The sequence below is a fragment of the Bos indicus x Bos taurus genome, chromosome 20, assembly GCF_003369695.1.
Source record: "Bos indicus x Bos taurus breed Angus x Brahman F1 hybrid chromosome 20, Bos_hybrid_MaternalHap_v2.0, whole genome shotgun sequence".
NCBI lineage: Eukaryota > Metazoa > Chordata > Mammalia > Artiodactyla > Bovidae > Bos > Bos indicus x Bos taurus.
This window is the reverse complement of record NC_040095.1, coordinates 58,895,089-58,919,551: the sequence shown is the minus strand read 5'-3', so window position 1 is coordinate 58,919,551 and position 24,463 is coordinate 58,895,089. Positions and strand designations below refer to the sequence as shown.

Genomic DNA, 24,463 nt, shown 5'->3' with positions numbered 1-24,463 from the left:
GGGTTCTTTTCTTTTTTCCTTTCAAGCGCAGTATGTTAGATAATGCAGCCTAAGCTGTGGAGAGATGTGGAAACAGCCAGCCACTAGTGGAGGTTAGCTGCCATCCAGCGGCTGGAAGTGAAATTCACCCAAACCCCTCCCTGATGAGCTAAGGAACTGCAGAACAGAGCTGTGCAACCAAAGTACATCAAAGACTCAATAATTTACACTTACTGTCTAGTATTTACATAAAGACCACAATGATGGGGGAAATTATTGAATACTTTAATGGAAGTGAAGCCACAGTCTCCTCCTTTATAATTCTAAATCGTAAGAAATATCTTTTTGTTCAAATTGTTTCCCTTTCAAATATTCCCAATTTAGAAACTTTGTCTATCTATGTCATATGCACCAAACTAAACAATGAAATGATTATCAGTGATAAAACAGATCTGACTACATGCAAGGCAGCGCATTGAAGAGGCACAAATTTTGATATCAATCTCTAAAGAAGAAAAACATGCAAATATATCCATAAAGTGATCTCAGTATTTATACAAGTACATAGTGAATTCACCATGAACAAATCCTAACACTTTCTCTTATGTAAAATGTTGTACCATCTCTTATTTAAAACCTCCAACCTCTTTTAAACAATTATAGTTTTTAAACAATTATAAGTTTTTTAAATAGTTTTTACACTGATTTATTCTAAAAATGATGCACATTTATTGTGAAAATGTAAAAAAAAATCACAATAATCTGAGCACTATTACAGTCTGTTTTCTATGATAAATGCTCTACCATCTCCCTTGTCTTTAAAAAAAATTATTTTATATGCATGTACATATACATATATATATATACACACTCACATAAACACATATGTATATATGTATATGCATATGTGTTAGTTGTATCTGACTCTCTGTAGCCAGATGGACTGTAGCCTACCAGGCTCCCCTGTCCATGGAATTCTCTAGGCAAGAATACTGGACTGTTCTGTATTCTTACTAAATACTGGAGTGGGTAGCCATTCCCTTCTACAGTGGATCTTCCCAACCCAGGAATTGAACTCATGTCTCCTGCACTATCGGGGTCACCAGGGAAGCCCTTTATGCATCTGTACATCCTGATATTTAGTCTACAAGATACCATGAAAATGTTCTCATATTACAGAATATTCCTTTTAGGTTGGTTCCAATTTTTTTACTGTTAGGAACAACAATATAATGAATAGTTCTGTGGTAAAATCCTTGCCTAGATCTCTGCTTATTTACTTTAATAAATTATTAGAAAAAATTATTACTTAAAATATATCCATTGGTTTGTGTATTAATTTTGTTTCATCTTTGCCTGTATGATAGATAAGAAATGGCTGTTATCTCATTGCTGGTTTAATGTGCAAGTCTTTAACAATCATGAAGCTAAATATTCTTAAGTATTTATTGGCCATTTGTGGGGTGGTTGTGAATCGCCTATTCATGTCCTTTCCTATTTTTTTCCTAGTGATTCTCTTTCTATTGATTTGCAATTGCTCCTTTAAGATTGGATAAAGATATTGTACACATACAGAAAACGAGGTGCTTTGATACTACTATCCTACAAAGTAGAATTAAAGAGAAAAGTCTTAAAGATTTGTACCAAGATAAACATTTTATGTGTGGATCACAAAAACTGTGGAAAATTCTGAAAGAGATGGAAATACCAGACTACCTTATCTGCCTCCTGAGAAACCTGTATGCAGGTCAAGAAGCAACAGTTAGAACTGGACATGGAACAATGGACTGCTTCAAAATTGGGAAAGGATTACATCAAGGCTGTATATTGTCACCCTGCTTATTTAGCTTATATGCAGAGTACATCATGCAAAATGCTGGGCTGGATGAAGCATAAGCTGGAATCAAGATTGACAGGAGAAATATGAATAACCTCAGATATGCAGATGACACCACTCTTATGGAAGAAAGCAAACAGGAAATAAAGAGCCTCTTGGTGAAAGTGAAAGAGGAGAGTGAAAAAGCTGGTTTAAAACTCAACATTCAAAAAACAAAGATCATGGCATCTGATCCCATCACTTCATGGCAAATAGATGGGGAAACAATGGAAACAGTAACAGATTTTATTTTCTTGGGCTCCAAAATCACGGCAGATGGTGAGTGCAGCCATAAAATTAAAAGAACGCTTGCTCCTTGGAAGAAAAGCTATGGCAAAACTAAACAGTGTATTAAAAAGCGGAGACATTACTTTGCCAACAAAAGTCTGTCTAGTCAATGCTATGTTTTTTCCAGTAGTTATGTATGGATGTGAGAGTTGGCCCATAAAGAAAGCTGAGCGCCAAAGAATTGATGCTTTCAAACTGTGGTGTTAGAGAAGACTTCTGAGAGTCCCTTGGACTACAAGGAGATCAAACTAGTCCATCCTAAAGGAAATTGGTCCTGAATATTCATTGAAAGGACTGATGCTGAAGCTGAAGCTCCAATACTTTGGCCACCTGATGTGAAGACCTCCCTCATTAGAAGAGACCCTGATGCTGGGAAAAACTGAAGGCAGGAGGAGAAGGGGACAACAGAGATGAGATGGCTGGATGGCATCACCGACTCAATGGACAGAGTTTGAGTAAACTCTGGGAGTTGGTGATAGACTGGGAGGCCTGACATGCTGCAGTCCATGGGGTCGCAAAGAGTCAGACACGACTGAGTGACTGAACTAACTGAAACATTTTATATTTATAAAAAGTATAATCCACTATAAGTGTATGGTATCATTTCAGTTCAGTTGCTCAGTCGTGTCTGACTCTTTGAGACCCCATGAACCACAGAACGCCGGGCCTCCCTGCCCATCACCAACTCCCGGAGTCCACCCAAACCCATGTCCATCGAGTCAGTGATGCCATCCAACCATCTCATCCTCTGTCGTCCCCTTCTCCTCCTGCTCTCAATTTTTCCCAGCATCAAGGTCTTTTCAAATGAGTCGCTATGTACTAAAAAACAGTCCTAAAGTAAAATAAGGAAAACCTGTTAAAAAACCAGACAACATTAACAGAAAAACCATAATAAAAAGATGTTCTAATAGAATGCCTTAATAGAAATACGTTATACCTTATACTCCCCTAGTAACATCAGTCTTTTAAAGTGTTATAAATGGTCAACAAAATTAATCATTTGTTCAAACACAGAAACAACAAAAGTCACAACTGATAACAATAATTGTAAATTATTGTAAATTGTTGTAAATAGGAAACTGTAAAAATTGTAAAAGTTGTTGTAAATAGGAAATTAATCATGAAGGAATTTTATGTCTCTCAACTGCTTTAAAGCTTAGAAAAGCTTCTTTTAAATTACTACTAGATCGTTTCAGAACTCCAAGCTGCAAACAGAGGCCATTTGGAATGTAATGCTGCTGCTGCTGCTGCTAAGTCGCTTCAGTCGTGTCGGACTCTGTGCAACCCCATAGACGGCAGCCCACCAGGCTCCCCCATCCCTAGGATTCTCCAGGCAAGAACACTGGAGTGGGTTGCGATTTTCTTCTCCGATGCATAAAAGTGAAAAGTGAAAGTGAAAGTGAAGTCGTGTCCGACTCTTAGCAACCTCATGGACTGCAGCCCACCAGGCTCCTCTGTCCATGGGATTTTCCCGGCAAGAGTACTGGAGTGGGGTGCCACTGCCTTCTCTGTTGGAATGTAATAAATCCCACTAAAGACACCAGAGGACTGAAAAACAGAAAGATGTAAGAGAATGCAATCACTCCCTGTATCCCCCAGGAACGTAGGACAGAGAAAGTTAGGAGAGGGGTGGCCTAGTCAGGCTGATTTGGCCAAACCACCCCCCACTCAGGGACAGGTCTCTGCCTCCTCATGCCTGGAGGGCAGGTCTTTTCAGAGACCCCAAGTCCTTAGAGCTCCCAAATCCCTGGAGCCCACAAGTGCTTGGGAGAAGAAATAGGCCAAAAGGTGCATCCAGGCACAGAGAACAGATGAGAACTGGAGGTGATGTTACCACGTCTCCTTTCTCATTCTTTACCCGGTTCTCAGCTCCCCTTTCTGGAATTTTAGATGTGCTTTATCAAGATTCTTCATTACTCTCTCTAGGAAAGGAACCCCCAAACCTGGGCTCACTGCATGATATAGCTGAATATAAAGGTCTGTGTAGAAAATCGGGACTCTAATGAGGAAACATAGTCAGAAAGGTAAACTGACTTGTCAGAAGCCTGTGGACAGTGTCCATGTCCAGAACAAAGCATTATAAGTCCTCTTTTTAAGATGCTTCGCCCATTATTTCTACTAATCCTTGACTCTCAACTCCTTTGCCAGCTGACTCACAACTTACCTTCTCCAAGAAAGGTGACCTGATTGACACTGACCCTGAGTACTCCTCTACAGCAAAGTCGATTCTTAAAGACTTTATTATTTGCATTTATTATTTTATTTGTATCTGTTAATGTTTTACTTTGAATTCAAAGCATGTGGCAGTATGTATATTTTTTCCTATAACAGATACGCACCTGAATTCCTTTGTACAAATGGAATATTACCAAATAATAGTTTCTAATTTATATGTCATCATTTAAGTTTTTCACAGGAAAAGTGAATCCAAGAAAAAACAAAAATAAAATGTTTTTATTCCTTAGAAAGCAATAAGTTGGTAATAAAACATTCAGTATGCTTAAATTTTAATATGACAAAACACTTGTGTTTTTCAAGATTCTTTTTGAATTGCAAGAAACAGAAAACACTCATAAACACAGGTGTCAATAAGAAACTTCAACGGACACTTGTTATAACGACAAGACAGATTTTATTCAAGCTACTGCAGTAAAGAAGCTAGATTTCAGTACAGAACGAATTTAACTCTAAATATAGCAATGGGTAGCTGGCAGTTTATAGGCAATAGTCAGGGGTCACTGGATAGAAAATTAGTAAGAGGAACTTGATTAGATATCCAGGGTGGGGGATTCTTTCTACGCTGGCTTAGCAGGATTCTTGCTAAAACTGGGCTTTCCAGGCCAAACCCTGGACCAGGAATGAGGCAGAGGAGTCACAGAGAGGGCTCAGAGGAGCCTGACAAAAGTTTGGTCAAGGACACAGACTTTGTCAGAGGTAATGGGAGTTTAAGAACAAAGAAACGAATGAAAAACTGTCTCAGCAGCTGCTTGGCCAGCCTCCCAGAGGAATGCCACATCCATCACAGTGGCTCTGGCGGTGCATCCATCACCTCAGTGGTCAGGCCCCAGAGCAGGGAGCCCACGTGTTCTGCCATTTTGATGACACCACAGCCTTCTTCTTCTCTTATGTTTCAACTGTTCCAATTACTCCTTGGATCAACCAGAACCCCTCGTTGCAAACAACCAGAATCAACTCTGAATAAATGACAGAAAAGGAATCTATCAGATTCATTTAAAACACAGAGGATAGACAGGAAGCCTAGATGATCAGGCTCAGAAATTAGATGGGAACCAAGAGATGCTGGAGGTCAACTATCAGCAAAATATGTCACACTATGTGACAGTCTCCAGAGGTCCCCTGACTCTCACTGCTGCCTCAGGTACCACCACACACACCCTTGACCTTGTACCACTTCCCCCAGATTTTAAGTCCCAAACTAGGGCACCTGACTGAAGGTCCTGAACCAAGGCAGTGGCCACAGGAATGAAGATGAGACAGAACTGACAGAGCCCAGTGGCTGAGTAGAAGTGGAGAATAAGATGATCTGAAGGAGATACTAAAATTTCTCATTTGAACAATGTGGTAAATGGTAAAGCTATTATCTGAGATAAGAAATCAGTGAAGATGAGTAGCTTGGAGGGGAAATTGATGAGCTTCACTTGGGGGTATATTGAATTTGAGGTCTCTAAAAAAATATTCATGTAGAAGGAAATGTTCCAATGAAAATTGGGAAATGTAAATCTGTGTTTCATAAAAGAAATAGGGGCTTAACAATACGGATCTAAGAGTCATCAGAGTAAAAATCATAGTGATGTAAATTAGTTCCCCCAAGAAGAAGGTAAAAAGTGAGACTAGAGGTGACGCAGGGCATGGGGACAGTGAGATTCAGTGTGTGAGCTGCGGGACAGGAACAAATGATAGAAACAGAACAGTCAGAAAGCAGCAGGAAAGCCGTGAGAGAGGAGTGTACTGCAACTCAGAGCAAAAGCGTTCCAAGGAAAGAGTAAGGAGCCAGGAGTGTTAAAGCTCAATCCAAATGTTCCTCAATGCGGGACTGTGTGAATAAACCATGACGCAGCCATGCAGTGGAGGGAAGAGGCATGGGGAGGCCTCTATATCCTGCCGTGTGCGACCTCACGGACACAGGCGAGAGAGGCACAGTGCAGAGCAGTGAGTCGTACGCCACTCTCAGTGTAAACAGAAGGAAATGGGCAGATGCATGCGTGCTCATGTACTTGCTTACATTTTTAAAATCAAACTCTGGAAAGATAAGCCAAAACCTAAAATCAAAAAGTTACCTATCAAGGGAGGAGAACTAGAACTCTCTATTGCTCACTCACTTTGACAGCACACATGTTAAAACTGGAAGAATACCAAGAAGATCAGCATGGCCCCTGCACAAGAATGACACACAAATTCATGAAGTGTTGCATGCTTTCAAACTACAAGATACTAATGAAAGAAAAGACGACACCAACAAACGGAGAGTGACACAAGCTCTTGGTTTCAAAGAGTCAATATAGTGAAAATGACTATACTACCCAAAGCTATATAAAAAAAAAATCTACAAACTATAGATGCTGGAGAGGATGTGGAGAAAAGAAAACCCTCCTGCAGTGTTGGTGGGAATATAAATTGATACAGACAATTAACAGGATGGCGGTTCATTAAAAAACTACAAACAGAACTACTATGTGACCCAGCAATGCTATTCCTGGGCATATACTCAGGGAAAAACCATATTTCAAAAAGATACACGCACCTCAATGTTCACTGCAGCACTATTAGCAATGGCCAGGACATGGAAGCAACAATGGCCATCAACAGAGGAACGGGTAAAGAAGATGTGGTACACATATTCAGTGTAATGTTACTCAGCCATTAAAAAGAACAAAATAATTCCTGATGCTGCGCAAGACTGAAGGCGGGAGGAGAAGGGGACAACAGAGGATGAGAGGATTGGATGGCATCACCGACTCGATGGACATGAGTTTGAGCAAGCTCTGGGAGTTGGTGATGGACAAGGAAGCCTGGCATGCTGGAGTCCATGGGGTCATAAGAGTTGGACACAACTGAGTGATTAAACTGAACTGAATGTCATTTTCGAAAACATTGATGGACCTAGATATTGTCTTACTGAGTGAAGTAAGTCAGATACAGAAAGACAAATAGCACATGATATCATTTATATGTGAAATCTAAAAAAAGTGGGGGGTACAAATGAACTCATCTACAAAACACAAGTACCGTCATAGATGTACAAAACAAATTTATGGTTACCAAGGGATAAGGGGCCAGGGGAAGGAATAAATGTGAAGACTGGAATTGACACATACACACTACTGCTGCTGTTGCTGCTGCTAAATCGCTTCAGTCGTGTCCGACTCTGTGCAACCCCATAGACGGCAGGCCACCAGGCTCCTCTGTCCCTGGGATTCTCCAGGCAAGAATACTGGAGTGGGCTGCCATTTCCTTCTCTACACATACAAACCACTAAATGTAAAATGCATGCATGCATGCTCATCACTCAGTCATGTCCAACTCTGCAACCCTATGGACTGTAGCCCGCCAAGCTCCTCTGTCTATGGGATTCTTCAGGCAAGAATACTGGTTGTTGTTGAGTCGCTCAGTCATGTCCAGCTCTTTGCAACCCCATGGACTGCAGCACACCAGGCTTCCCTGACCTTCACAATCTCCCAGAGACTGCTCAAACTCATGTCCATTGAATAAATTATGCCATCCAACCATCTTATCCTCTGTCATCCCCTTCTCCTCCTGCCTTCAATCTTTCCGAGCATCAGGGTCTTTCCCAATGAGTCGGCTCTTCACTTCAGGTGGCCAAAGTATTAGAGCTTTAGCTTCAGCATCCATCCTTCCAGTGAATATCCAGGGTTGATTTCCTTTAGGATTGAACTGGTTTGATCTCTTTGCTGTCCAAGGGATTCTCAAGAGTCTTCTCCAACACCACAGTTCAAAAGCATAAATTCTTCAGTGCTCAGCTTTCTTTATGATCCAACTCTCACATCCATACATGACTACTGGAAAAACCATAGCTTTGACTGCTGCTGCTGCTGCTAAGTCACTTCAGTCGTGTCCAACTCTGTGCGACCCCATAGACGGCAGCCCACCAGGCTCCCCTGTCCCTGGGATTCTCCAAGCAAGGACACTGGAGTGGGTTGCCATTTCCTTCTCCAATGCATGAAAGTGAAAAGTGAAAGTGAAGTTGCTCAGACTAGACAGACCTTTTTTGGCCAAGTAATGTCTCTACTTTTTAATATGCTGTCTAGGTTTCTCATTGATTTTATTCCAAGGAGCAAGCGTCTTTTAATTTCGTGGCTGCAGTCACCATCCACAGTGATTCAGGAGCCCAAAAAAATAAAGTCAGTCACTGTTTTCATTTTTTCCCCATCTATCAGTCATGAAGTGATGGGACCGGATGCCATGATCTTAGTTTTCTGAATGTTGAGCTTTAAGCCAACTTTTTCACTCTCCTCTTTCACTTTCATCAAGAGGCCCTTTAGTTCTTCTTCACTTTCTGCCATAAGGGTGGTGTCATCTGTGTATCTGAGGTTATTGATATTTCTCCCGGCAATCTTGGTTCCAGCTTGAGCTTCTTCATCCAGCCCAGCATTTCATATGACATACTCTGCATAGAAGTTAAATAAGCAGGTTGACAATATACAGCCTTGACATACTCCTTTCCCAATTTTGAAGCAGTCCATTGTTCCATGTCCAGTTCTAACTGTTGCTTCCTAACCTGCATACAGTTTTCTCAGGAGGCAGGCAAGGTGGTCTAGTATTCCCATCCCTTGAAGAATTTTCCACAGTTTGTTGTGATCCACAGTAAAAGGCTTTGGCATAGTCAATGAAGCAGAAGTAGATTTGTTTCTGGGATTCCCTTGCTTTTTCTATGATCCAACGGATGTTGGCAAGTTGATCTCTGGTTCTTCTGCCTTTCCTAAGTCCACCTGGTACATCTGATTTAGAAGTTCACATACTGCTGAAGCCTAGTTTGAAGGATTTTGAGTATGACCTTGCTAGCATGTGAAATGAGTGCAATTGTGTCGTTTGAACATTCTTTGGCATTGCCCTTCTTTGGGATTGGAATGAAAACTGACCTTTTCCAGTCCTGTGGCCACTGCTGAGTTTTCCAAATTTGCTGGCATATTCAGTGCAGCATTTTAACAGCATCATCTTTTAGGATGTGAAATAGCTCAGGTGGAATTCCATCACCTCCACTAGCTTTGTTCATAGTAATGCTTCTGAAGGCCCACTTGACTTCACACTCCAGGATATCCTTGGTTGCCATTTCCTCCTCCAAGGGATCTTTCCAACCCAAGGATTGAACTCATGTCTCCTGCATTAACAGGTGGATTCTTTACCACTGAGCCACCTGAGAAGCCCTGAGTGCAAAATAGGAAACTAATAATAATAACCTTCTATATAGTACACAGAACTCTACTCAATACTCTGTAATGGACTAAAGTGGAAAATAATATAAAAAAGAATCAGTTCAGTTCAGTCGCTCAGTCGTGTCCGACTCTTTGCGACCCCATGAATCACAGCATGCCAGGCCTCCCTGTCCAAAACCAACTCCTGGAGTTCACCCAGACTTATATCCATCGAGTCAGTGATGCCATCCAGCCATCTCATCCTCTGTCGTCCCCTTCTCCTCCTGCCCCCAATCCTTCCCAGCGTCAGAGTCTTTTCCAATCAGTCAACTCTTCGCATGAGGTGGCCAAAGTACTGGAGTTTCAGCTTGAGCATCATTCCTTCCAAAGAAATCCCAGGGCTGATCTCCTTCAGAATGGACTGGTTGGATCTCCTTGCAATCCAAGGGACTCTCAAGAGTCTTCTCCAACACCACAGTTCAAAAGCATCAATTCTTCAGTGCTCAGCCTTCTTCACAGTCCAACTCTCACATCCATACGTGACCACAGGAAAAACCATAGCCTTGACTAGACGAACCTTTGTTGGCAAAGTAATGTCTCTGCTTTTGAATATGCTGTCTAGGTTGGTCATAACTTTCCTTCCAAGGAGTAAGCGTCTTTTAATTTCATGGCTGCAGTCATCATCTGCAGTGATTTTGGAACCCCCCAAAATAAAGTCTGACACTGTTTCCACTGTTTCCCCATCTATTTCCCATGAAGTGATGGGACCGGATGCCATGATCTTCATTTTCTGAATGTTGAGCTTTAAGCCAACTTTTTCACTCTCCACTTTCACTTTCATCAAGAGGCTTTTGAGTTCCTCTTCACTTTCTGCCATAAGGGTGGCGTTATCTGCATATCTGAGGTTATTGATATTTCTCCCGGCAATCTTAATTCCAGCTTGTGTTTCTTCCAGTCCAGCGTTTCTCATGATGTACTCTGCATATAAGTTAAATAAGCAGGGTGACGATAAAAAAGAATAGATACATGTATAACTGATTCATTTTGTTGTATATCTGAAACTAATGCGACATTGGAAATCAACTATATTCCAATAAAAAAATGTTTTAATGATTAAGAAAGAGGGACAATAACACCAATAAGGCAAAACACTAACTACAGATAACACTAAAGGATATGAGGATAATCTTTGAACTACTCTTGAAATTTCTGTCAGTTTGAAATTATTTCAAAATAAAATAACTTTTAAAGTTTAAAAAAAAAAACAAAACTAGAAATCTCTAAACGCACCATATTTTGTAGTCTAGATTTTATCATGGTTCAACACATAATCATAAAACACAGTATATCAACTTGTTTTAAAAAGCAATCTCTAAAAATGGAAAAGAAATTTTAAAAGAAATGACCCTGTGTCTCAAGCTGGTGGTTTAACCACAAACAGAAGAATTATTTTAAACAACTTTTTTTTCACTGTTTCTAAAATGGAATCACTTTTATTTTCTCTATCTAAATGTTATTAGCAAATATAAATGTCATTTCAAATACAAAAATAACAGAGTTGCTGATAGATTTGAACATACTTTATAACTATGTTCCTATGCATTTTGCAGACAATTACATAAAACTTGTGAATTCATCTATCATTATTACCAAAATACTGCCAAAAACCAGGCTGTAATTTCTTCAGGTTGAACTAGCCTGGAATTAAACAGACTGTCCAACCACTGTAAAGTAATTTTTCAAAACTTGACATTTTAATTTTCACGAGTTAATTTTAATTTTCACATTTTCCTGTGTGTCCAAGGTTTCAGGATCATGCACTTGATAAAAGCACCTTTAAAATGGAGTGGTGTTTTTGTGCATATCTAACCTGGTGGTCCAGTGGTTAAGACTCCATGCTTCCACTGCAGGGGACATGGGTTCCATCCCGGGTTGGGGAATTAAGATTCTACATGACCAGCGCCTCCTCCCCACCCCTCCAAAAAAAAGGAGGACCAAATGACAGAACTGCTTTTGGGTGAGAAGCACTGAATGACACAAAATAAGCTTAACCAGGAATTGACTTTTAACTACAGCTGCGGTTCCAAATATAATTTCCTGAACTAGAAAGAAGCACAGGTTTTGTTGAGCCTCTTTGGATCTTGGAGGCAACAGATCCCATACTGGGGTTCACTGCTCCTGCCACAGACATAGTAACATATAAGGCTTCCAGTCGGGGTGCGGGGATCCCAGAGCAAGACACAGCGCCATCTGGTGGAGCCCCTTCTACCCCCTGACCCAGCTTGAAGTTTTTGGGAAAGATGCTATGTGGTCCATAGAGCTCTGGGAAGAAAATCATAGCAGAGTTCCCCTGCTCACTTTGGAAATAAGTCTTCTCTTCTTGAAACAGTGCCTGGCTTACTAATGGCCGGTTAGAAACTCCAAGTGCCCACAGGACCTGAAATTCCTATCATAAATCCAGTGTTTTCTGATCCTTCAGATCAAAAATGTAGGATTTTGCATTGACCGTCCACCGGGTCCTGATGGCACAGGTAGGTTCTGATAGCAGGGAGTTCACATCCCCACCTACACCTGGGCACCAGGCACTGCCTCCTCTCTCTTGGGCCCCCCCCGAAGGAGGGGCCTCTTCGGAAGCAGAGGTCACTTTTGCTTCTCCTCCTAAGCATCGTGCAACGCATCTGGTCTGCTTCTACTCTTCAACCTGTAAGGTGGCATCTTACAAGGTTGATTTCCTCACAGGACAGATTAGGAAACTGGTACCTGGAGTTAAGTCGGTTCCTCCTGATGAGGGAGGCAGGTGGTGACCGGCCAGGATGAGAACTCAGGGCTCCTTGTATGCGGTCTTTTTGCACATATGAAGGTAAAGAGTTGGTCTCAGATTTTTCTAGTAAGAAGCGATTCTGCATCCTACCTCAGCCCTTTCCTTAACACTAACCACACCTAGAGAAAGAAAATCTAGGCTTCTGCTGCATTTCAGAACGTTATTAAACTTGTAGAAAAACAAAGGAAGTCTTAACCATATAACACCAACCTTCTCATGCATCCATCTCTTTCATTGCTCTATCCTTCAATGGTTTACTCGGCCTCTTTGAGTTTAATGGGAATCTTTATTCATGTCCAAGGTAATCATGAGCACTTTCAGCCTCAATTTGCTTAAAACTCACATTAAGTGAATTAAATGCCGACAATAATGCTTTTCACGGGAAACTAAAGGTGAGTCATCTAGACATTTTTAAACATGTTATTGCAATTAGACTCAGTATCACCTGCTGAAGTGACTTCATCACCTATGAAAAATAGCTGTTTTTCACAGAAAAGGTACTGGTCCAATTACATAAAAGTTCACGGTATGTTCTCAAAAGGGTAATAATATTAAAACTCAAATGCATTTTGCTTCAATTCCTTAACCTTGAGCAGTGTGACACTGAAATATTGGATTGGCCAAAAGGTTTATTTGGGTCTTTCCATAAGATGTTACAGAAAACCCCTAAGTTTTTGGCCAACCCAATATTTTTAGGCTTCTCCACAAGATGGGGCTACTCCCCAAGCAATCTGTTGCTAAGCTTGGGGGCATTCATAAATGTTTGATTATAAAGTGTCGCTCTCGTTAGCAGTCTTAATAGGATGACTCATTCACTGCACTGCATGCACTCCAGCTCAGTTGTACCCAACTCTGAGGCTCCCTGGACTGCAGCCTGCCAGGCTCCCTCATCCATGGGATTCTCCAGGCAAGAAGACGCTAGTAACCCCAACTAAAAACTCAGGGTTCACAGGGCTCTGTCTAGCCGTGGAATCCAGCGTAAAGTATCTGAGTCCTGGATCAGATAACCAAATTGAAAACCAAATGTGGTTTTCAAAAAGTCTAACTGTTGCTTGCATTATCTCCAGGAATATGGAAGAGGATTAGATTTATAACCCATAGCAACATTTCTCAAAGCCTCTCCTTCTGCTTTTCCACTTGCTTCCACCCCAAAGCTGTCCCTGGATTTCTCACACACAGACCTTCCACAGCCTTTCTCTCTCCCCTCCTCATTTCCTCTTTCCTGGCTAAATCCCTCAGTGCAGCTCAGTCGTGTCCAACTCTTTGCGACCCCATGGACTGCAGCATGCCAGGCCTCCCTGTCCATCACCAACTCCTGGAGTTTATCAAAACTCATGTCTGTTGAGTCGGTGAAATGCCATCCAACCATCTCATCCTCTGTCATCCCCTTCTCCTCCTGCCCTCAATCTTTCCTAGCATCAGGGTCTTTTCCAATGAGTCAGCTCTTCGCATCAGGTGGCCAAAGTATTGGAGTTTCAGCTTCAACATCAGTCCTTCCAATGAACACCCAGGACTGATCTCCTAACCCTAAATCCTTCCCGCTTTTAAAATAGACAGCTAGTAGTAAGCTACTGTTTAGCACATAAAGCTCAGCTCGGTACTCTGTGATAACCTAGATGGTTGGGATGGGTGGGGGTGGGAGAGAGGCTCAAAAAGGAGGGGATATATGTATACATATATACTATGTATACAGTACATATCTGTATATATGGCTCATATATGTATATGCATATACTGTTCTGTGCAGCAGAAACCAACACAACACTATAAAGCAGTTATACTCCAATAATAAAAGAAAGATGATAGTAGTCAAAGAAAAAAAAAATCCTTCCCGCTTTCTTGCCTCTCTGGTTCATAGCCAGACTAGTAGCTCCAAATTCTCCTGTGAAGGTGGAAAAAAAGCTCAAACCCTCACATGGAAATCCCAGGTCTCAGCCCAGGCCAAATGGGATTCAGAAACATCTGAGTCCATATGGATGTCTGACACGAGCTGGGGAAGTCCTCAGGAAAGGTGATTCCATAAGGATTTTAGGGGTTTTCTTCCCATTATCTTATTTCGGTCAACGGAGAAGAACGAATCTTGTGTAGGGTCGCAGGGGAGAACCAGGGAGGGAAGAACAGAAAGGCAGCTCTTCCATATGATGCTTCAGGCCCTGAATCACGGCTCAGGGCTGAGTCTCAGGGGAAGGGGCCCCCCACGAGCTCCAGGGGAAATCTGAGAACTGGGGAGAAAGCGAGTGCAGCTTTGATGCTCGTGGGGCCAAGTACCATCCTTCATGAGAGAGGGTATCAACTCCTTTCCCCACTGATGGATGGTGAGTTTTAGGTGTCAATGTGGCTACACACAGAACCCAAATATTTGGTCAAATGCTAGTCTAGATGTCGCTGTGAAGCTATCTCTTCGATGAGATTAACAAATTAATCAATAGATTCTGAATAAAGCAGATAGCATATTGAAAAGCAGAGACATTACTTTGCCAACAAAGGTCCGTCTAGTCAAGGCTATGGTTTTTCCTGTGGTCATGTATGGATGTGAGACTTGGACTGTGAAGAAGGCTGAGCGCTGAAGAATTGATGCTTTTGAACTGTAGTGTTGGAGAAGACTCTTCAGAGTCCCTTGGACTGCAAGGAGATCCAACCAGTCCATTCTGAAGGAGATCAGTCCTGGGATTTCTTTGGAAGGAATGATGCTAAAGCTGAAACTCCAGTACTTTGGCCACCTCATGCGAAGAGTTGACTCATTGGAAAAGACTCTGATGCTGGGAGGGATTGGGGACAGGAGGAGAAGGGGACGACAGAGGATGAGATGGCTGGATGGCATCACCAACTCGATGGATGTGAGTCTGAGTGAACTCCGGGAGTTGGTGATGGACAGGGAGGCCTGGCGTGCTGCGATTCATGGGGTCACAAAGAGTCAGACTGAGCAACTGAACTGAACTGAACTGAACTGAAAGCAGATTACCCTCCATAATGTCCGTGGGCATCATCCAATCAGATGAAGGCTCTAAGAGACAAAAGAGGGAGATTTTCCCTGAAGAGGGAATCTCTTCCTCGGCAGAGACAGGAGTCTGGGAGAGATATTTGCCGGTACTGACTCTTGCCCTTTTCTCAGACCCAGTCCCCTTGCTGCCCACACTGTGATTCCCCAGGCCACCCTGGCCACTCCGGCCCCTCTTCTTCCTCTGGTTTCATTGGTTTAGGTTTCCCCAACCAAAAAGATCCTAATCAACACATGATTAGGAATGATAAATTCTGCAGGAAGCATTTACTAGAAAATATATTAAAATCCCTGGTGGCTCAGTGGTAAAGAATCTGCCTGCAAGTACAAAAGACACGGGTTCGATCCCTGGGTAGGGAAGATGACCTGAAGAACAAAATGGCAATCTGCTCCAGTATTCTTGCCTGGGAAACCCCATGGACAGAAGAGCCTGGCGGGCTACTAGTCCATGGGGCTGCAAAAGAGTCAGACATGCCTTAGTGACTGAAAAACAATACTAATGAAAATCCATGACCAATATTTACGGAGTTCCCTGATGGGCTCCTGTGAGCAGGGATTGGGGTAAAAACTATGCAAGATCACAGCACCCCACGCTTCCCTGCACCACCTCTCATGTGTTTGGCCTCATCTGTCTCTGAGGCCCTGGACCACTGTCCTGCCCCGACTGTGGCTCTGAGACATCTCTGGGTGAGCACTGACCACCTTTGCATACACACAGCCCACAGCAGCTCTGACTTCATTTCCAGCCGGTGTGCCTCTCACTTCCTGCCTGGGGTTCCCTGTTGCCACGAGACACCTGGAATCTGCTTGTCACCCAAAATGCACAACCAGAAGAGCAAAGGAATTCATGTCAGTGAAGCAAACGCTCACAGCGGGAAAGTGTAACATGAGATAAGCTCTCCTTCTCCCCCCAACCCCACTTCCCCCCACCTCAATCCACCCCTACCGCCCACCCCTCCCACTGCTGCATGGCTCTAGGTCCAGGCTGCCTCGTGGCAGACAGTCCCAACAGACTTTACCTGGAAATAATTTGGGACATACTACATTACACATGTTCCTATTGGTTTTCTGGCTTCCCAGGTGGCGGTAATGGTAAACAACCCACCTGCCAATGCAGGAGACCTAAGAGATGCAATTTGATCCCTGGGTCGGGAAGATCCCCTGGTGGAGGGCATGGCACCCCACTTCAGTATTCTTGCCTGGAGAATCCCATGGACAGAGGAGCCTCGCAGGCTACAAGTCCATAAGTTCACACAGAGCTGGACACGACTGAAGCAACTTAGCATGCATGCATGCGTTGGTTTTCTTTCTTTCCCTACTTCACTCCGCTTTCTCCTCACACGTGCTTTCCTGGGATTGCACTCCCAAATAAATTGGTAAGACAAATCCACAACCAGGCTCTGCATTTTTTAGAGAAGCCATTCCAAGATGTTCTTGCTTTAAATGAGGTCTATGGTCAAGTTGGGCTTCCCTTGTGGTTCAGTTGGTAAAGAATCCCCCTGCAACGTGGGAGACCTGGCTTCAATCCCTGGATTGGTAAGATCCCCTGGAGAAGGGAAAGACTACCCACTCCAGTATTCTGGCCTGGAGAATTCCATGGACTGTATAGTCCATGGGGTCGCAAAGAGGTGGACACGACTGAGCGCTTTTCACAACATGGTCAGGTTAGAAGCTGAATATGGTAGAGATGAAAAATTCCTGGTTTCCTTTCTGGGTAACTGAAGCTGCAATAGGACACAACTGGATACAAGACATATAAAGCAATTCATCCTCCAACGAGTGGGCTACCCTGAGCGCTGCTGTAGGAAGGTATCAGCAATCGACTTCTCACACAAGAGAATGAAAGGAAGGGCCTATTAGCAACTGATGAAGTTTAATGCCTCATTATCCACCAAATATGAGAGAATTTAATAGGATGCTTCAGTGGGAGTTCTCAAATGATGACTGCTTTTGCCTGGAGTAAAAATGAACACACAGTGAGTGAGAAGCCTGTCTGTCACCGGAAAACAAAACCGAGAGGCCAAATTCAAGGAAGCTACTTCCTTGACAGCCACTAGGTGGCGAGCTTAACCATCTTTTGGATTCTTGACGCAATCACTCCAGCATTGGCTCAACTGTTCTTAGTCTGGAAAGAATTTGTTAGTTGACAAAGATCTTTTGTACTTGCAATAATCTGAGTGCAAGGACCCTCTAAATTTAAAAGTTGAGAATTATTTTATTATAGATAATATATTATATATTTTATTATATTATATAATATACATATTTATATAAATATATTGTTTATATAATAAATATATATTATATGAATATAATATTATATGATTATTATATATACATCATATATTATATGATTATATAATAACATAATTATATTACATATAAATTACATTATATGTAAATATATATTATAATAATTATAAAAATGTTATATAAATAATATATTATATAATAACACACAATAAAACAATTCTCAACTTTTCTCAACTCAGTCGTGTCTGACTCTTTGTGGCCCCACAGACTGTAGCCCACCAGGCTCCTCTGTCCATGCGGATTCTCTAGGCAAGAATACTAGAGTGGATTGCCATGCCCTCTTCCAGGGGATCTTCCCAACCCAGGGATTGAACCCAGGCCTCCTACATTGCAGGCAGATTCTTTACCAGCTGAGCCACCCGGGAAGCCATAGATAAGATAAAGTTCAGATAAATGTAAAGCATAGAGACCATCATAGTTGTCTGTTGGCTGTGTGTATTTTTCTCTTGCTGCTCCTTTAGCTTCCTGCTCTCAGGAGGGCTGCATTATTACAGTGTTTGATGAGGCCATTGGCTTTGTTTTACTTTACTTTGAAAGGATATGGGTGTCTGTTGTTTATTTTTTTTAATACTTTAATTTTATTGGAGTGCAGCTGATCTACAATGTTGTACTAGCGTCAGGTGTACAGCAAAGTCACTCAGTTACACAAACCCATATATCCACTCTTTTTTAGATTCTTTTCTCACAGAGGTCACCGCAGAATATTGGGCAGAGTTCCTCGTGCACTACAGTAGCTCCTTGCTGGGTTTTCTATCTTATATACAGCCGTGTGTACATGTTTATCCCAAGTTCCTGGTATACCTCTCCCCGCCTGCCACATTTCCCCTTTGGTAAGCATGTTTGTTTTCAATATTTATAAGTTTGCTTCTGTTTTGTAAATAAGTTCATTTGTATCTTTTTTCTAAATTAAATTCCATATATAAGTGATATCATATGATATTTGTCTTTCTCTGTCTGACTTAGTATGATAATTTCTAGGTCCATCCATATTGCTGAAAATGGCATTATTTCATTCTTTTTTATGGCTGAGTAATATTCTAAACACCAGAAATGTAAATACAGGCCACAAGGACTAGAGACTGAGCCTAATTAGCTCAATCAGACAAGACCTGAAATCAAGGGGGGGGGAAGTGGCAGTTTTACAACCCAAACTGCTGGGACGGCTCCCTCAGCCAAGCCGTACGGGTAGTAAGTCTTAGTCAGCTGAGGAAGCAACCTTGACGTATTCCAACTGTTCTCTGTAAACTAGTATCCGCCTGCCAACCCAGGAGACGCAGGTTTGATCCCTGGGTTGGGAAGCCCCCCTGGAGTAGGAAATGGCAAGAAAATTCCTAGAAAATTCCATGGACAGAGGAGCCTAGCAGGCTACAGTCCATAGTGTCGAAAAACGGTTGGACACAACTTAGCAACTAAACAACTGTGAAATCGGCTAAGCAACTAAACAACTTAGCAACTAACAATTTTTCATTGCACATAGTATCAGATCCTCTTTACCCATTAGGTGTTTGCTGTTTAAACAAGGTGCTTTTATAACCAAAAAATCTCCTTAAAAGCATTTCTCAAGTGAAACCAGGGCAGAAATGGAAGCCTGAAGACACAGAAAGGGCAAGGTGGGGGAGGCGGGATTGGAGGATGGGAGCAGAGGCGCAGGGGTATTGTCATAACAATGACATATACACACATATGTATGTATTGTTGTTGTTCAGTCACTCAGCCGTGTCCAACTCTCTGTGACCCCGTGGACTGCAGCACACCAGGCTTCCCTGTCCATCACCAACTCCCGGAGCTTGCTCAAACTCATGTCCATCGAGTCGGTGATGCCATCCAACCATCTCATCCTCTGTCATCTTCTTCTCCTCCTGCCTTCAATCTTTCCCAGCATCAGGATCTTTTCCAATGAGTAGTTCTTCACATCAGGTGGCCAAAGGATTGGAGCTTCAGCTTCAGCATCAGTCCTTCCAATGAATATTCAGGGCTGATTTCCTTTAGGATTGTTTTGATCTCCTTGCTGTCCAATGGACTCTCAAGAGTCTTCTCTAACATCACAGTGCAAAAGCATCAATTCTTTGACACTCAGCTTTCTTTATAGTCCAACTCTCACATCCACACATGACTACTGGAAAAACCATAGCTTTGACTAGATGGACCTTTGTCAGCAAAGTAATGTCTCTGCTTTTTAATATGCTGCCTAGGTTGGTCATAGCTTTTCTTCCACGGAGCAAGCATCTTTTAATTTCACGGCTGCAGTCACCATCTGCAGTGATTTTGGAGCCTAAGAAAATAAAATCTGTCACTGTTTCCATTGTTTCCCCATCTATTTGCCAAGAAATAATGGGAGCAGATGTTATGGTCTTAGTTTTTTGAACGTTGAGTTTTAAGCCAGCTTTTTCACTCTCCTCTTTCACAATACATATATATTGTTGTATATATATGTATAAATTATTAACATAGGAAATACTTTACAAAACCTTCATAGCTTCACAATAAGAGATTCGTAAAATAAATTACTATAGAGGTATTCAATGCATTAAAAATCATGTTCAAGAGACATTTTAAAGAAATTGAAACACTTATGATACACTGTAAAATGACAAAAATCAGGCTCCAAAAGAGTAAGAATCAATTTTTGTAAAAAAAAAATGTATTCAATAAAAACTAAATTGTATATACATGTATGTGGGGAGAGAGGGAGAGAGAGAGGGAGATTGTTTCTGAGACTGAGAGGCTGGCTTACTTATTTTTATGTTCTTTTTGCTTCTTGTGTTTCCTAGGTTTACCTCTTTCTTATTTTCATTTTAATTACTAGCATTATTCTCCACCTGGCCCTGTTCTAAGCACTTTTAAATATCAGCTCACTGGATATTCACAACATGTTTAGGAAGTAGTTACTGTTACTTTCTCCATTTTTATAGGTTAAAACATTGATGCCCAGGGATGTCCACTTACCTACTGAGGTTAAGGCAGGAGATAGAAGCCCTCCCCAACCCCCAGATAAAGCAATTTGAGTTCATTCACCATGGACTGAAACTCCAAAATATCAAAAGCAGGATAATCAAGACAGGAGGCTGGTCAGGGCCCAGATAAAAGATAAGAGACCACATATTTCTTACTCTCTAAGTCAAGGAAACCCTCGAAACTAGAAAGTTCCTTGGGGGTCGAAAAAGGAGGGGGTCCCACCCCATAGTAAGTGATGTCAACTACCCATAGGCCTCTGGTGGAATCCATCTTGACTGACAGATGTCTGCGTGCACACACACGGGAGGATCCTGAGATAAACCACATGCAGACACAGAACCAGACAAATCAAAGTGACTGGCCAAAGGAAACCTGGAAGAAATTCCCCATAAAAGCGATTTAAAATACCACAAGGACACGACACTCTCTCTGAGCCTTCTCATGTATCTATCCACATGTAAGGAGCTCTTTTCCTCCCAATAAACACTTTACTTGTCTCACTCTTTTCCATCATTGCGGAAATTCTTTCTTGCAAAGCCGAAGGGCCAGGGCCTGGTCACCGACCACTGGTCTAGTGGCTAGGATTTGGAGCTCTCACTCAGTCTTGTGACCTGGCCTCAATCTCTGGCTGGGAAACCGATGCCCAGCTTCAAGTTGCTGCACGCCGAGGCCACCTGAGATCAAGGTCACACAGCTGAGATCAAGGTCACTGAGCGTGGGAGCCAGGATTCAGACCCAGGAAATCTGACTCCAGATTCTGTGTTACTAAATTAATATTTTTAACAGAGGGAGAGGGCTTCCCTAGTGGCTCCGTGGTAAGGAATCCACCTGCCAATGCAGGGACATGGGTTCGATCCCTGGTCGGGGAAGATCCCACAACTCAGTCTGTGTGCCACAGCTACTGAAGCACACGTGCTCTGTGGCAAGAGAAGCCACCGCAATGAGCCCGCACATCGCAAGGAAGAGCCCCGTTCACCACAACTAGAGAAAGCCTGCAAGCAGCAATGAAGACCTGCAAGCAGCACTGCCATAAATAAATGAATGTTTAAAAAAATAAATAAATAAAAAGAGAGAGAAAGGATAAAGAAAAAGGAAGGAAGCAAAGAAGGAAGAGAGGAAATTGCCTCAAGGGAACAATATACATTTGCTTTAAAAAAAAAAAAAAGAAAGAAACCTTTGAAAAGCATTTAATGCCTCCAAATTTTATTTTTAAAAGAAATTTGGTTTTTTAAAAGGCAAAGAGAAAATGTAAACTGAAAAAAAAATAGGTAACAAACATTGAATTGGCTAATCCCTAATAAATTAACTGCAGGAATCCAGAATCATGCAAACAAAACTGGCTTAAATAAGAGGCTCTTCTTCCCCCCCACTCACCCCCTGAATACTTGGTGCTACAGCTCCCCTCTTAGAGCGCAATCCATTTCGAAGGGCTGGATTTACCTCTCTGCCCTGGACAAGTCTGGACTTTGCCTCTCCAGAGCATGCCTCAACGTGACCAGCACGAAAGTCATCTGTTTGTTTTTTTTGAACCAAGTTAAAAAAAAAAAAAAAAACTAGTAAAACAGGGGAAAAGGCGTAACACCCAAGCAGAAAGTATGTGTGTGCTGTGTGCTTAGCCAGTCATGTCTGACTCTGTGACCCCTTGGACTGTAGCCCACCAGGCTTCTCCGTCCATGGGATTCTCCAGGCAAGAATACTTGAGTGGATTGGCATTTCCTCTCCCAGGGGATCTTCCAGACCCAGGGATCGAACCTGCCTCTCTTGTGTCTCCTGCATTGCAGGCAGATCCTTTACCCGCTGAGCCACTGGGGAAGTCTAAGCTGAAAGTACCTTAATATGAACTTTTATTCTATGTCTGTCTTCTTCAAGACCAAGGGCTGGAAATGAACCAATGATATCTTTCTGCTGCTAACACCAAACAGCCAGGTGGGCAGCCGGCTGCTCTGTGTGACTCTGTGTAAGGAGAGAAGGTGTCCACCCGAATGGCTCCCTTTCCTGGATGCATGCTTTTCGGGGTGACCAGACCCAAGGACTCAGGTGGGGTTTCAGGGAGAGGAAGGAAAGGGGGAGAAGAGGAAGTGGAGGGGAAGAAACAGGAGAGAGAGGTGACAAGAGCAGTGAAGACAGAAAAGAGATGGACGTGGTGGGGGAGCTCTTTTTCTTTCTTTCTTCCTTTTTTTTAAATAAAATCTGGGGGGAGGGTATGTTTTTAAATATTTATTTATTTATTTGGCCTCACTGGGTTTTAGTTGCAGAACTCAGGATCTTTAGCTGTAGCATGTGGGAATCTAGTTCCCTGACCAAGGATCGAACCCAGGTCCCCTGCCTTGGGAGCGTGGAGTCTTAACCACCAGACCACCAGGGAAATCTCTCATTTTCCTACTACTGTGGTTAACACGTCGAGGAGTGGGTCACACCCATATGTTGAAACTCACACAGTCTAAAAACAAGAAGAGAACTATCTCGTTCTTGTCCTCTGCCCCTAGGTGCGGACTTCAAGGCAAACATCATCTGCAGAGGTGGGGAATGTGTCTTGACCTCTTAAAACACACGGCCAGGATTAAATGTGGTAAAGAAGTCTGAGTGTCATATGTAACAAGCACTTGAGAGAATCCTTTCTTTCACCGCAATATCCTTCAGTACACACAGCAGGAATTAACAGACTTTGTTAACAATAATCTTAATATAAATAAAGCAAGTGCTGTGTGGGTGAAGACCCAAGCCCCCAAATCAACAAAGTCATGTCATAAATCCCCGAGGAATGCGACCAATGACATTCACCCCATTAGCTCATCCAGGTACCTGGCTCCCAGGAAGCAGGTATTTTTTTCAACAGTCAAGGATTAAATGGTTTTCAGAGACTCGTTCAAAGGGCCTCTCGACTCCACTTCACAGAACCAAAGGTGTGCCTGGTCTGACCCACCAAAGATTGACTGGGTGGTGGTTGTTACTTGAGCCGCAGGAACAGAAATTGCTGAGCTAAACTGAGTAGCTGGGAAGAGCCTCGAATTCCCAAAACCCAAATGATCTGCACAGGATGACTGTCTACCTCCCAGCCCCCAACAGACACACTACTCCCACCATGTCCAGAATTTTTGCTGCTTTAGTCACTAAGTCATGTCTGACTCTTGCAACCCCATGGACCGTAGCCCACTAGGCTCCTCTGTCCATGGGATTCTCCAGGCAAGAATACTGGAGTAAGTTTCCATTTCCTTTTCCACGGGGATCTTCCCAATGCAGGGATTGAACCCAGGTCTCCTGCATTGCAGGCAGATTCTTTACCAACTGAGCTACGAGGGAAGCTGCCACCAAGTCCAGCAGACCCTATCAAAAAAAAAAAAATCCACCCAGAGACTTCCCTAGCAGTCCAGTGGTTAGGACTCTGCACTTCCACTGCTGGGGGCATGGGTTCAATCCTTGGTCAGGGAACTAAGATCCCAGAAGCCACATGGCATGGCCACAAAAAAAAAAAAAAAAAGGAAAGAAAAACCTACCCAATTCCCAGATTACCCACAAAATTGCACATTTAAGAAATCCAGAGGAGGATGGAGATCAAGGTAAGGATGAAGGAAAACCCATGATATCTCTTTTCAGAATTTTTGCATCACTGTTTTTAATAGATCATTTGCACCTATCATTCATTGCTCTTAAGCCTTTGTCCAAAACAGATGAATATTTTAACCTAATATCTTTATATTTATGCATTCACTGGTGACGGCCTAAGTCCTATTTTATTTCATTTTGGTGCCAGTGGCCTACGAATTTGCCTTTAAACATCTATTCTGAAGAAATTCCACTGCAAGAATACCTCTCTATATTTGGGGAGATCCCCTTGTAATGGA

The 24,463-nt window shown here is 42.5% G+C and overlaps 1 protein-coding gene and 1 non-coding gene across 3 annotated transcripts in view; one reads left to right on the top strand and one right to left on the bottom strand.

The window, feature by feature from the left end:
• Positions 1-24,463, bottom strand: part of DNAH5 (dynein axonemal heavy chain 5) — a 324,445-nt gene that overhangs the window by 290,515 nt on the left and 9,467 nt on the right. The window lies entirely within an intron of this gene.
• On the top strand, positions 6,472-6,582 carry LOC113879300. Its single transcript, XR_003507274.1, has one exon. It is a non-coding gene; the product is annotated as a U6 spliceosomal RNA (small nuclear RNA).